The sequence below is a fragment of the Carassius auratus genome, chromosome 15, assembly GCF_003368295.1.
Source record: "Carassius auratus strain Wakin chromosome 15, ASM336829v1, whole genome shotgun sequence".
Classification (NCBI taxonomy): Eukaryota; Metazoa; Chordata; class Actinopteri; order Cypriniformes; family Cyprinidae; genus Carassius; species Carassius auratus.
Genome location: NC_039257.1, coordinates 11,199,596 through 11,214,892, shown reverse-complemented (window position 1 = coordinate 11,214,892; position 15,297 = coordinate 11,199,596). Strand labels below are relative to the sequence as shown.

Sequence of the window (15,297 nt, the reverse complement as noted above, 5' to 3'; positions counted from 1 at the left end):
CATTCATTCATTCATTCATTCATTCTCACCTGTTTTATTGTTCTAACTATCGTTCTGCCATTCATTCATTCATGAGGACTTCAACCTTTAAGCATGGCTTAGCATTAGTATTAAAACTGCTGTCATATCGTTGTTATGTTTTTCTTGTCAGACCCACTTTTTGTACATGTATGCTGTTTTTAAATATTTTAGAGAAGCATTGATAAAAAAAACAGGTAAATAAAAAAAAATAATTTCAACTACAGTGAGAGTTTTGTGTTCACATTTATGTATTTATTTTTTGGGTAGGTGGCTGTGTAATAAGCAGGATAATGTACAAACCCGATTCCAAAAAAGTTGGGACACTGTACATATTGTGAATAAAAACAGAATGCATTGATGTGGAAGTTTCAAATTTCAATATTTTATTCAGAATACAATATAGATGACATATCAAATGTTTAAACTGAGAAAATGTATGTCATATTCAGTTTTTTATTTTTATTTCATGGCATCAACACATCTCAAAAAAGTTGGGACAAGGCTGTGTTTACCACTGTGTGGTATCCCCTCTTCTTTTTATAACAGTCTGCAAACGTCTGGGGACTGAGGAGACAAGTTGCTCAAGTTTAGGAATAGGAATAGGAATGTTGTCCCATTCTTGTAGATTGTGTTCACGGGCAATGTTTTCTGGAAGTATTCCTGAGCCCATGTTGTGATTTCCATTACAGTAGCATTCCTGTATGTGATGCAGTGCCGTCTAATAGCCTGAAGATCACGGGCATCCAGTATGGTTTTCAGTCCTTGACCCTTACGCATAGAGATTGTTCCAGATTTTCTGAATCTTTGGATGATATTATGCACTGTAGATGATGATAACTTTAAACTCTTTGCAGTTTTTCTTTGAAAAACTCCTTTCTGATATTGCTCCACTATTTTTCGCCGCAGCATTGGGGGAATTGGTGATCCTCTGCCCATCTTGACTTCTGAAAGACACTGCCACTCTGAGAGGCTCTTTTTATATCCAATCATGTTGCCAATTGACCTAATAAGTGGCAAATTGGTCCTCCAGCTGTTCCTTATATGTACATTTAACTTTTCCAGCCTCTTATTAATACCTGTCCCAACTTTTTGGGAATGTGTAGCTCTCATGAAATCCAAAATGAGCATGGCATGACATTTCAAAATGTCTCACTTTCAACATCTGATATGTTATCTATATTATATTGTGAATAAAATATAAGTTTATGAGATTTGTAAATTATTCAATTCCTTTTTAACTCAGAAGTTGTACAGTGTCCTATCTTTTTTGGAATCGGGTTTGTACAATCACCCCATCATTATCAGAACCCCAAAGAAATTTTGATCCTGATCACCCTGTCTGGGTTTATTTTACGATAATGACTGACTCACTGTATATTATCCCTTACATATATTAGAGATGTCAGGAGTACTTGAACCAACTGTTATTTTACTAAGAGACTTGGCAAAGGTCTAAATACTTAATGAAGGAGCACCAGACAGCGCAACAAGAAATCCAGCTTTAGCCGCGGTCGACAAAGGTCAAAATAAATGAGAAACATTCTGAAAGATAAAATATCGCAATCACAGACAGGATGAAGATTTCACTGAGAACCCCTGAGTCAGCTGAACATAATTTCTCCCATAATTTGAATACATTTTTTGTGAATTCAATGAAATCTTACTTATAGGGCAAAAGTAGTTCCATCCAAATGGGCCTATAGACAGAATCGGAATGTAATTCTGTTGTTTTCCACTGACTGAGACATTTTCCTTCACAATTGAATATGTCATGACAAGTTGCAGATGTCAGGTGAAGTGCTGTACCAAATACTCCCAGTATGCAACAAAATTAGGTGTGCACGCCCAGAAGTGCTGAGCTATTGCTTTTCCAAATTGATCTGTGCTAACAGGCCGGCCTCTCCATCTCTGCCTGTCTCTTTTTCTCTCTCTCTTCTCTGTTCCAATCCAACCAGTAGTTCATCACACAGTCCCGTTCTGCGTCTCTTCACCGTGACATCACTGTTTCCGATTCTCATGGCATGTTTGAGTTGATGACTGTTTGTGCATTGTTGCATTTGCCTCTTTTTGTGTCAGGTAACACATTCAGTCACATCCACCTGGGGAGGAAGACAGGCTTTAAGACAGCCCATGAATTCTAATGGCTTTATCGGTCCCCTGCAGCTGGCTTTGGCTTTTTTCACCGTATGGTCTCCTCCCACAGCACATTGCAAATGCCTCTTCAATTGGGGTCATGGCTCAGGCTGATAGTGAACTGTATTCCTTCCTAACTGGAGGGCTCCCTGCACCGGCCGTCAATCTGGCAGCACGAAGCAGATTGGCTGGTGGTCTTGCTGCGTCTCAGGATTCATTCCACTGGCTTATACTGTGTCATTCTATGAATTAACAATGAAGAATGATGACACCGCCACACAACAGTGACAATCAGTCTGGGCTTTGAATGTGACTCGGATTTCATATATTGTGCATATGCAGAGCATTTGACGTAATCATGTGTGTTGGATATGTACTGTTGAATTGAAGTTGGAAGCAAAATGCTTTTACCAGGTCAAAGTATAATCTTATGTAAGAATGATGTGATGTGCTCAATATCTTTTTTTTTTTTTTTTTTTTTTTTTCTGCATGTGTCATTTTGGATTTGGAAAGGAGACAGGATAATATAATTTAATATACGCACGTAATTAAATATTTATACAGTTTGTGTGTTCTTATGTTGTACAAATAAATTATAGTTGAATTCAAAATTGTTGGGTAACACTTTAATTAATGTTAACAAATAGAACCTCATTGTAAAGTGTTACCAATTGTTTTTATCAGGTGTTACAAATTTGATATTTAATAAAATATATTATTTTCCAGAGAAACTTAATCATTTATTTTGCCTTTAGTAAAATCCAGTGATTTTTGTTTTGTTTTTGTCTTTACATTATTATGCTGACTGTTTTTCCACACAAAGTATAAAGAGGTCTTTATACACAAAAATATATTAAGCTGCACTCATATTTTAGGGCCTGTGGCAGGTTGCAAAAACTGCTTAGACTGGTCTTAAAAGTTATCATCTAATTATTTTTCTTCAACACTGGTCATAAATTTGTAAAGTCAATATATATATTTTTTTTTCAAAACTAGTCATAACTTTGTAATGTCAGTTACATAAAAAGGTAGACTGGTCTGTTTTTAATCTGAAAAGTAATCTACTGTAACTAGTTCTTAAGACCCAGCTTTAATATAGAGACTATGTGAAAGGGGTCATATAAAATTGCTAAAAAGAACATTTGGTGGACTCTTAACTTTTATTTATAAAAGAATCTCTTTGGGTTTGAGACTTTGGGTCTTTTCAACTTTACGTATCTTATCTATGCACGAACCGCTTGTAACACTCTGAAGAGAACGGAAAGTTGCATCATATGACCCCTTTAATGCAACTGGCCTCTGGGTCCATTGTAACATTTTTGTGTCCCAACATTTTGTGAACACCTCTGATGTAGACCACTTGGCCACAGCTTCAATAGTATTTAATACATTTCACATGTTGCAAATGTATTATATTTTGTTGCTTTATTTTTTCCCATGTCTGTGGAAGTGCGTACGTGTGTTGGAGGAAAAACCTTAATTGCCTGGTTAGAGTGAGATGTCAGTGTTTTAGACAACTGTGAATGAGGCAAAATCAAAACATGCCAGCCATGAGGCAAAAACCTAAATGTTGAGGCCCAGCGGATGTGTCTCCGTGTTAAGCCCTGCTATAATGTGTGAATGAACACCTGTGTCTGCCGGGAAACTCATTAGAAGGTGGAGTGTGTCTGGGATTACAGATGTAGCAATTATTTTTGACTGTGCATTCATTAGTAGTACTGGCGGGCATTAAACATGCAAAGACATCATTATAATGTATTTGCATTTTATGTTACTACTGTGTCTGCAGAAGGCTCTTTTTTTTTCTTTGTTTGTTTTTTTGTTGTGATGTTCACCAGTAACTTTTGAAAGGTTTCTAGGTTGTTTTTTCAAGACTGTCCAAAGTAGAGAAAGTAGAAAAATTTAGAAACTGGGTTAGCAATCATACTCCTACTGAACAAACAAATAAATAATATTTATATGTATATATGGGTAAAGTCATTTTAGACATGCTGCGTTCAAAATTATTTTTCCATCTTTGTTGTCCCCACTTTTGGAAGTGCTTTTTTCTGTTCTAAACAAGGGGGTGTCCCAATACTTTTGTCAGTATATAGTGTATGTAGTACAAGTCATTGGTGTTTGGTGTGTAGCTTTTGGCTCAAAGTCTGCATTTATTGTCATACCAGAGGTGTTCAGATGAGATTGGGACTTTGCTTTCTGCATCAATTATTTCTGAACATATTTTGTGTATTGGTCGTGCAATTGATGTAAAATAAATATATAATAGATGAATGAATGAATGAATGAATATACGGTATTACTGTAATTATAAATAAATATATATCAATAATACTAAAATGCCTTTTTTATGATATACAATTTTGGAACTATGCTTAGTTACCTCTTGATGTTGAATGTAAAATCTTCCTAAAGTAGAACCAGTAGAGAACCACTGCGTTGAAACATGTACAGTCATTCGATTAGTGGTACACTGACCGAATCACATCATCAGAAAGTATGTGTCCAATAAAGCCACGTTTAATTTTGTCTAATCAGAAATAGCTGATTTCATTGAGACAATGCTAATGCTTTCTGCATGTTTGATAAGGAACAGGCAAATGTGATCCATTAGATTAACTTTAATCTGCTCTAAATCCCCTTCAAGTGGAACAACGGCATGAATACCAATGTATTATTTATCACGACAACAAGCCAGGATTTTTCCACCATTACAGCTATTACCTTAATTGCCTTTATATGAGTTTGCTTCTGAATCCTAATGAACATATCTGTAAATTGAATATGTTTGATTGGGGAAACAAAATGTTTACCAGTCAGACAGCCAGTGAATGACATGTTATTCAGAAGATAATAGAGCTCCCCGTCCCGCCCCCAAGATATTTCCCAAGTGCTTCTGAAGCTCTTCAATCAGACCTCACATCTCCAGAACCTGCCAAGAAGAATGAGAGCTGATTTTATCTCTAAACCTCAAAGACACTTTCCATTCAAAGCAGCATTTATGCCTGTCTTAGTGTATGCAACTTTCCTTCATTTAACAAGACCACTTGGCATCAAAAAAGCCACTTGAATGGAAGCCATTTGATTTAGGAAGAGATTCATTTACCAATCGGACTAAATGGAATTGCAAAATAAACATCCCAACTTGTTCACTCTAGAACCACTGAATAAATTCTTGATGGTCCCACGCAGCCATGAAGATTCTCCCCCAAGGTGGCGTGGACTTGAATTTTCCTCCTTCTTGAATATATCATGGCTTCATTACTTCTATAGTGCTGTGTTATATGGCCTGTTTTCCCATCATCCCACATTGCTGTCTCTTCTCCAGCCCCTCAGCCATGGGCATAACTTTTTATGTTTTGTGAGTGCAGGGACAGTCGGGATGCTTCATTTACTCTGATGTGTTTCTACTGGTGGTTCGAGGTATAGAGGATAGTAAGATGAAGAGAGAGAGGGAGAGAGAGTCAGTCCCCAGTGCGGTTGTCTACATTGCTGAGTGGGAAGGTGGCACTGCAGGAGTACTGAGCACACAGTCAAACTGTGTCACTGTCTCACTCCTGCCTGGGGGAAAAGGACATGCTTTATGCCTTCAATCTCTTTAAACTGTTTTCATGTGAGAAAATTTTCATTTGATGTATTGAATTGTGTGCGTGGTCTGCGAAACTTCTGAATAGATCTGCACCTCTGATCTTTTGGCAGTCAAATAGAACTTTTGAAAATGACGTTTTTGGGAGGACAATTAGGGTCTTCCTTGGAGACCTGACAAAATGTGAAAGATTAAAGACAGTAGATCAGAAAATGGTGGTTTATAAATAAAATTATCAGATGGAAAGCTTTTTTTTTGTATTAATGAGAGTTTGTGCTAACAAAAAAGTGCCCAACATTATAAAATATTTTGAAATGTTGTCTAATTACCATAGTACATTAATATGGTAATCAGCAACACGTAGCGTGGTATATATCTATAGTTAGTACAGTTAAAGAATCTGATAAGATTTTTTTTATAAATTGTTGAAGCCTTAAAATTTTTGAACTTCAAAAGTTAGCATAAAAATGGCTAATCAGCCTGGCAGAGGTCTGGGATCAGTATGATTTTTATGATTTTTTTTCAAAGAAGTCTCTTATGCTTATCAAGGCTACATTTATTTGATTAAAGCTTCAGTAAAAACAGTAAAATATATAAAATAACAGTTTTAATTTTCAATTAGAAAATACTTTAAAATATAATTTATAATGTCACATGAACCTTCAGAAATCATTAAAATATGCAGATTTGTTATCAGTGTTGGAAACAGATGTGCTGCTTAATTTGTATTTTTTAATGTATTTATTTATTGTTTTAACCTGTGATGTTTTAAGACTATAAAATAACTGCATTTATTCAAAATAGAAATCTTTTCTGTCATTTTTTAAAATGAATTGAACATGTTCTTGCTGAAGGACAAGTATTAATTAATTTTTAAAAAAATGGAATGGTAGAGTATATTGTAACAAAAGATTTCTAACTTAAATAAATGCTGTTCTTCTGTTTTTGCTTTGGAATGCTGTGCGTTTACTTTTTATTAATATATGTGTGTGAGTGAGAGAGAGAGAGAGAGAGAGAGAGAGAGACAGAACAGATATAGATGCTATGTGATAAAATTAGATGCTTAATATTAAAAAAAGCATAAAATAATCTACAGAATATCATAACAAAATAAATACTAATTTGACAAATTGGTTGGTCAGATTCTTTATTTTTAGAGCAGTGAGTTGGATTGTATTAATATATGCATGTGGGTTTTTAAGAGCTGTTATACTGTATAAACATAGATATTCTGATAAATCGGTGATGTTAAATGTAAGAGTGCACTTACATAAGCTTGGCTCTCCAGTTAGTCTAGTTGCTTACTATAACAGCTCAGGTGGGAGTTGCGAGGAATCCTCAGGTGGCTGTGATGAAAGCGTTAAATGACTGGGTCATCATTAGGAGCAGTTTTAATCCTCATCTGAGAAAGGGCAACATTAACATGCAGTGAGGTTACATTAGTGCTCATATTGTAAATGACATTTACTTTCTCATTTAGGGTAAAATTATGTGCCGATATTGCATAGAGTCATGTTTAGAATGCTAATTAGTGGCAGATTCCTGTTAAGGACTAGTAACAAGTTCATTTAGATCCACTCATTATTCAGAAAAAGGTGAAACTCTGGCGTTTACTTCATCTTTAAAAGCAATGAGATTTGAGGTCACATAAAGTTGAATGGCAGGCAGATAAAATATGCACAAATATATCAGAGCTAGAAAATGTCATGCTGAAGCAGTGGAGAGGGAAAAAGATTAAACAAGGACAATTTGAAAGCAAAAGCTAAATATAAACAGTAAGGAAATGAAATGAAATATTAAATTGTACTATTACTCAGCCTTGCTTATATGCCAGACTCTCTCTGCATGCTAAATTTAAAGTGCTTTTTCTCCAGCATTGATTGGGGAAGGTCATTTTGAGTTACAGAATACATATTTGTGGTTATGCAACAGCTCCATGTAAGTGAAAGTTTTAACAGACTTATGAAGTATTTGCATTGCTTGATGGCAGTACATGCCAGATCCTTTTCAGGGCGGTAATCCAATTTGCTTATGCCAAGTATTTCAAAGGATAGTTCACCCAAAAATAAAAATCAAGTCAGTGTTTACTCAGCCGCATGCTGTTCCAAACCCACAAACAGCTAATTTTTTTCTTATGCAAAACAAAAGAAGAAATGGAGGAATATTTCCCTTTAAGCTTGGAAAACAAAATACTGAACTAAATACTTTTTAATATTATTCTAAAATACTTTTCAGATATTTATGAGAGGAATAGTCTGACATAATTATATCTGAAATAAATTTAGGCTATTTTCGTTGCAGTATTATTTTATTTGACAATTTATTTCATTTTTAGGGCTCTGGAAAATTAAAAAAGTGTGCTAGTGTTTCAACGGACAAGAAGTCAGTATAGCAGCTTGCAAGCGAAAGAAGAGTCAGTGTTACATAACGTTACCTCATTTACCTCAGAAACAATATCTGACCATAAACTCGTTAGTTAGGAGCATATAGCATAGTCATTATCATTTTTTACTGTTCTTCAATGTTTCATTTGTTTAAATACGTTTTTATGACAGCCACCATTTAAAAGTTTGTTTTAAAAAAACAAACAAACAAATTGGAGGAGAAATATAATTATGTAATTGTAACTTTTTGTATTCCAACAGACTCTCCTGTATATTTGACATTAGTTACGTTAGCTTTAGTTGAGATATTTTATTTTCTTGTGAACATTTGGCATGTACTATACCTCATATATATATATATATATATATATATATATATATATATATTTTTTTTTTTTTTTTTTTTTTTTTTTTTTACTCAGTTTTTTACTCAGCACCAAGACAAACAGCAGATAATTCAGATGCATTGGTATATACTCCTGACTCTTCGTCTCTTCCAACAGGTCGGTTCATACGGTGGGTTTAGGTGGCGAGTGGACGGGACTCTGATGTGGAGTGCTGCCCCTGAGCTGAGTGCCCACTACTAGATCAGCAACTTCCTGCGCCTCAGGATGGATTAGAGCTTCACGCCTCCGGAGATCAAAGGTATGAGATGTATAGTAATGAGCTTCCACTCATCAGAGCACCACATGGCCGCCGTAGTGTGTAGTGTTTGTCTTGAATGCACCGTGGATGGCTATTACTGTCCATTAAATATTTATGAACGTGCCGGAGAGGTGAAGGAGTGTTTGATGTGCTTAACTGTACTGCAGACATTACATTTTTCAAGGCTCGGAAACAATGATAGACTGCAAACAACGCTTGTCCGCTTCAGCACTTTGCATTTTGTTTGGAAACCTGCCATGTTGTACACACAGAGCCATACGAGCTGGCCAGAATTATTGTGATTATAAATGTAGCACAGATTTATTGCTCGAGGTGAAAGAACGAGCGAAGAAGAGAGATGAGAACAATGCTGCCTTGAGTCACAAAGTTCTCCAGTAACCATGGCAGCCGGGTTTTGACATGCATATAGCTGTCAGCCACTTGATTTGTGTCTCCTTTTTCTTCGGTTATATTTCAGATGTGTACCTAATTCGCACTTAATTCCCCATTAAAATGCAGAAGCCCGGTGAGATGAATCAAAGTTCTCTTTACAATTTTTTTTTTTATTTGTTTCAGTGGCTTGAAAATGAGGTGAGGAGATTGTTGGTGTTATACAAAGGGTGTTATAGGACTAGTCAGCGATTTATTGGAAAATGGAGGCTCACAGAGGGAATATGAGAGAAGGGCCAGGATCATTCCACGGCCTCGCGAACTACCCGCTGCGTTCAGTAAAAAGAGAGAACTTCAGAGAGCTGTTATGTGGCATGCTGTTTTATCACTGGAGACATTGAGTGGTTGGATGGTTGGTCGCTAGAAGCTGTTCCTACAGCCGATTCTTATTTTTGGGCTGCACAACTGATCTTTAAAAAAAAGTGTTTGTTCTGTATACAATACACTTATTGTTTCAATTGAATTTTATCTTAGTGTTTTTTTAAAGGGATCATTCACCCTATTATTCAGTCATCATTTACAGTACTCACCCTCATGGTTGTTCCCAACCTGTATGGCTTTGTCTTCTGTGGAACATATAATAAAAGCTATTAAAAAGGATTTGGGAACCGAACAGTTTTGAAAACTATTAATTTTCATTGAATGGAGGAAAACAAATGAAAAACCCTGACACATTTCTCTGAATTTCTTCTATAATATTCCACAGAAATTAAATAAATGATTCATTTGAAACTATCATTTTAAGAGAACAGTTCGCCCCAGAAAATGTTTATTTGTTTTCTTATAAACACAGGTTTTTATTTCTTATGGATTTTGAATTATGGATAGGAATGGATAACTTGTGTGGGGTTTTTATCAGCTGTTTGGACTCTCATTCTGGCGGTGCCCATTCACTGCAGAGGTGAACGAGTGATGTAATGCTAAATAGTTTCCAAATATGTTCTGATAAAGAAACAACCTCATCTACATCATGGATGACTAAGGGTGAGTAGATTTCCAGCAGATGTTCATTTTTGAGTGAACTATTCCTTTAAAGAGACAGTTCACCCAAGAAAACAAACATTCTGCCAATAATTACCCTCTTGTCATTTCAAACCCTTCATTCATCTTTGCAAGACAAATCAATATATTTTTGATGAAATCCAACGTTCAAAGCTCAGTAAGGTAGTAACGACATCATTAAAATAGTCCATGTGATATCAGTGGTTCAACCTTAATTTTATGAAGCTACGAGAATACTTTTTTGTTTGGAAAGAAAACAAAAATAACAACTTAATTCAACAATTTCTTCTCTTCCGTGTTAGTCTTCGATGCGTGAATTTTTCTTTTTGGGTGAACTATCTCTTTAAGGAAATTGAATGACCTGCATTTGAATGTTTTTCTCCAGTCAGTAGTCATCACTTTGCTACTCATTTTTAAATGATCTTTGTACAGTGTATCACTGGTCAAGCCTTCATCACATCACTAGAATTCACTGCCACTCATGTTGCTGTAAACCACCAAGATTCATTTGAAAATGTATGTTTTACAAATTTCTATATGTGTGAACTTTCCTTTACTGTAACATACTATACTGAGTGCTCCAATCAAGATTTGATGCATCGTTTCACTGCTGTCTGGAATGGACTGCAATATCTACTGCGGTCTGCTCTTTGTGTAAATGTCATTATTGAATATAACTTTTGAAAATGCATCGTTAGCTAGTAATGGCAACACCTCATAAAGCAGTGCCAAGGCTAAACATAATTGGCTTCTCACTTGAGAGAGCTGGGCAGCCCTTGCAAGACTGGATAATAATTGCTGCCTTGCGGCTTCCAATGCAACTTACTGTTTTTTATCTGCTTAAATGGTTTTATTCAATTTGTTAATTTTTTGATCTGACACTTAAGTCACATAGTAAACTATATATTTATTATATTAATAGTTACAACTACAAAACAAATGGCCTCAGCTGTTGAAGCATATGGGCTTTATGGGCATGTTTACATCCGATAATAAGATGTGTCTGGTTGTGAAGGGATTTTGAAGGATTTTGAAGCATTTTTTTAAAGCTGTGTGTATCTGGAAAATGTTTGTTAAATAATTTAGAGTGATCACATAACAAAGATCTGCAATACTGTATAAAGTTTGACGTCAGTTTGATATTTTAAATGTAAAATAAGTTTCCTATGTTCACCACGGCTGCATTTATTTGATTAATAATACATTAAATATAGTAATATTGTGAAATATTAATAGGATTTAAAATCAGTGCTTTTTGTTTTAATTTATTGTAGAAAAAAAAATCTGTGATGGAAAAGCTGATTTTTTTTTTCTTCAGAAGTCTGATATGCTGATTTGATGAAGAAGTATTTCTGGATTTATTCTCACTTTTTGATTAGTTTAATGCATCCTTGCTGAAAAAAAAATCTATTTATTTAAAAGTTTTCAATGCATTATAATTTATTTATTTCAAAACCCCCAAACATTAGAACAAAATATGTATTGGTGAAGAAACATTGGTAAAAATTTTTTCCCTCTATCACCCAGCCTAAATCAATCCAAGACTGCTATAAAAACCTTTTTTAGTGCTGTCCTTGGCATCAGATTGCCTGAAATAAATCCTAATACCTGGAGTAAACAGGTTCTGTGTCGTTAATGAATCAGAAATGGTGAAATTTACCGCTGACAGTCACCCATTTCTGAGCAGTCGTGTCTTTTTGCTGATCTCCTTCTCTGTGGCTTCTCCACACTGGGCTGATCCTGTTTTGTTCTGTTTTCATGCAGCTCCTGCGCTGATGCAATAAACATAGGTTTGTGTATGTATTTGTGACCGTCGTCTCCCTCACAGCCACAGTTTCCCTCCGTCTTCACTTCCATCCTGCACACCTGAAAGCTCCAGATAAGCCTCACTGATGCTTGTCTGCTCAGAAGCAGATTACTTTGTAAACTGCAGGCACTGTGGAGAGAAAACAAGGGAAGGGAGGGAGGACTCGGCTGACCTAAGCGGAGTAAACGACTGCTGTGCTCTGGTAAAGGTTGGTGGAGTCTGTGAGTGCTGGGCATGTTTGCAATGCCCTGTGAGGCCTGCCAGACACTGAGTTCACGGACTCTTCTTTAATGCTGTGAAATCAGCTCTTTTACTGTTGCCATCACACCTTTCCACACCTGTTGGCTCTTTGTGCCCCAAATGAGTTGGCTTTATTGTTTGCTCATTTAAGGAGATAGAAAAAAAAGAGGAAAAAATATCTGTTACAAAATATAGTGAGCTGCCTAGCTGCCTACTGCCAAAATATTGATCCTTGAACGCTGAAAGTGAAATGCTTCTTAAATGTATACATTTTGTATATATTTTCCCTCAGAGTCCACTAGTCTCTACACTGGGATGAATACATGATTCTGCTTTATAGTTTGTTATATACATACAGTACAGACCAAAAGTTTGGAGACACTTTCTCATTCAAAGAGTTTCTTTATTTTCATGACTATGAAAATTGTAGATTCACACTGAAGGCATCAAAACTATGAATTAACACATGTGGAAATATATATGGAATTATATACATAACAAAAAAGTGTGAAACAACTGAAAATAGGTCATATTCTAGGTTCTTCAAAGTAGCCACCTTTTGCTTTGAGTACTGCTTTGTACACTCTTGGCGTTCTCTTGATGAGCTTCAAGAGGTAGTCACCTGAAATGGTCTTCCAACAGTCTTGAAGGAGTTCCCCGAGAGATGCTTAGCACTTGTTGGCCCTTTTGCCTTCTGTCTGCGGTCCAGCTCACCCCAAAACCATCTCGATTGGGTTCAGGTCCGGTGACTGTGGAGGCCAGGTCATCTGGCGCAGCACTCCATCACTCTCCTTCTTGGTCAAATAGCCCTTGATGCATTCAGTGTGACTTGACAATTTTCATAGTCATGAAAATAAAGAAAAGAAAAGAAAGAAAGTGTGTCCAAACTTTTGCTCTGTACTGTATATAAACCTGTAATAAGGACTGTAAGAAGATTGGAGTGTTTTTGGAGACAGCTCTGTCATGCCAAAGAAGATGCTCGCAGGAATGGGGACAGATCCTTGTATAAACAGGCCAAATACACACTGGAAAAGGAGATCAGAGCTTCAAAGAGGAATTATTCTGGAAAGCTAAGGAACCAATTCTCTTCCAGTGACCCTGCTTCAGTGTGGAAAGGTCTGAAAGACATCACCAATTACAAGACACCATCCCCCAGCTCTGTGGAGTATCTGAACGAGTTTTACTGCAGGTTTGAAAAAACACCATTCACACCTCCTGCAAACCCCCTCTCCCCCACACCTGCACTTCAGATCAGTGATGATGATGTGCGTCAGGTCTTCAGAAAGAACAAGAGAAGAAAGGCCCAGACAGTATTACACCAGCCTGTCTTTAATCCTGTGCTGTCCAGCTGGTCCCCATCTTCACACAGATCTTCAACAGATCACTGGAGCTTTGCAGAGTCCTCTCATGGTTCGAACGCTCCACCATCATCCCCATCCCAAAGAAACCCCAAATTACTGGACTTAATGACTACAGACCTGCGGCTCTAACGTCTGTGGCCATGAAATGAAAGACTGGTTTTGGCTTATCTAAAGGATATCACTGGACCCTTATTGGACCCCTTGCAGTTTGCCTACCGAATAACGGGTCTGTGAATGATACAGTCAACATGGGACTGCACTACAGCCTGCAACATCTAGACAGACCAATTACTTATTTGAGGATCCTGTTTGTGGACTTCAGCTCAGCTTTTAATGCTATAATCCCAAATATCTTTCTGCCCAAATTAACTTGGCTCTCTGTACCCACCTCTGTCCGTCAGTGGATCACCAGCTTCCTGACAGACAGGCAGCAGCTAGTAAAACTTGGAAACACCTGCACCAGCACCATCAGCATTGCCGCCCCCATGGTTGCGTCCTCTCCCTACTACTCTTCTCTCTCTACACCAGTGACTGCACATCTAAAGACCCCTCTGTCAAGCTCCTGAAGTTTGCAGATGACATCACACTTATCAGCCTCATTCAGGATGGTGACGAGTCAGCTTACAGATAGGAGGTTAAAGAGCTGGCTGTCTGGTGCAGTCTTAACAACCTGGATCTGAACACACTCAAATCTGTGGAGATGATCGTGGACTTCAGGAGAACCCCCCCCCCCCAAACCCCCCCAGCTCCCACCGCCATCATGGACAACACTGTGGAGTCATTCAGAATACTGGACACCACTATCTCTCAGGACCTGAAGTGGTACAATCTCATTGAGTCTGTGAGTTGCGTGATTAATCAAAATAGTTATAAAATCACTGACAGATTTCTAAATCACTTTATAGCACGATTTTCTGCTGCCCGACCTCCCGCAGTATGCTATCCGAACCAATCAGAATACAGCGTGCCTAAATGGAGTGCGAGAACAGAACAAATTGGGCATAACTTCAGGCTCACACACAGTCTGTGATGATTTTTTCTGAGCCCATGTTAACGATCAGAGCATTCACACTGCACGCATTAAAAGTTGTTAACCGAAAAGTTTAGAAATAGAAATTTGCGAAAATAATTCATATCTAGTGCATGAGCATAAAGAGAGTTGTGAGTGCACAGGACACAGTTTGAGCGAGAGGAGACATGTTTTAAGGGCGAGAGCAGTCTGTATCTGAGCACGCACATCTGGTTTTGTAACAGAGCAAAGGAAATCTGCGTGGACATTTTGTCGCACCTTTACTTAGTAATTATTTTGACTTATGTCTGTTCCAGAAACATTTTACAACTTTTTGATAAAGCTAAATTTATCAAAGTAATCGCTATAGTTTTTTTTTTTTTTTTTTTGTCCATATCGCACAGTCCATTTTGCTATTTTGTACATTGTCTGATTTCTGAATGATCATGCGACACTAAAGACTGGAGTAATGGTGCTGAAAATTCAGCTATGCCATCACAGGAATACATTTATATTCAAAATTAGAATGATATTTTATTAAATAATGTTAAATTAGAAAAATCTAACTTTTGAATGGTGGTGTAAATATTATGAAAGTGCTACACAAACTAAATTTGATTGACCTGAAAATGTTTATCCTCAGATTTATGCATTGAAAACAC

General features: G+C 36.9%; 1 protein-coding gene across 1 annotated transcript in view; it reads left to right on the top strand.

Annotated features, from left to right (window-relative positions):
• Positions 1-15,297, top strand: part of LOC113115083 (glutamate receptor ionotropic, kainate 4-like) — a 297,646-nt gene that overhangs the window by 70,991 nt on the left and 211,358 nt on the right. The window contains exon 2 of the mRNA XM_026282354.1: positions 8,625-8,766. The gene's annotated coding sequence lies outside the window, so the exon portion shown is untranslated. The remainder of the gene's footprint in view (positions 1-8,624; positions 8,767-15,297) is intronic.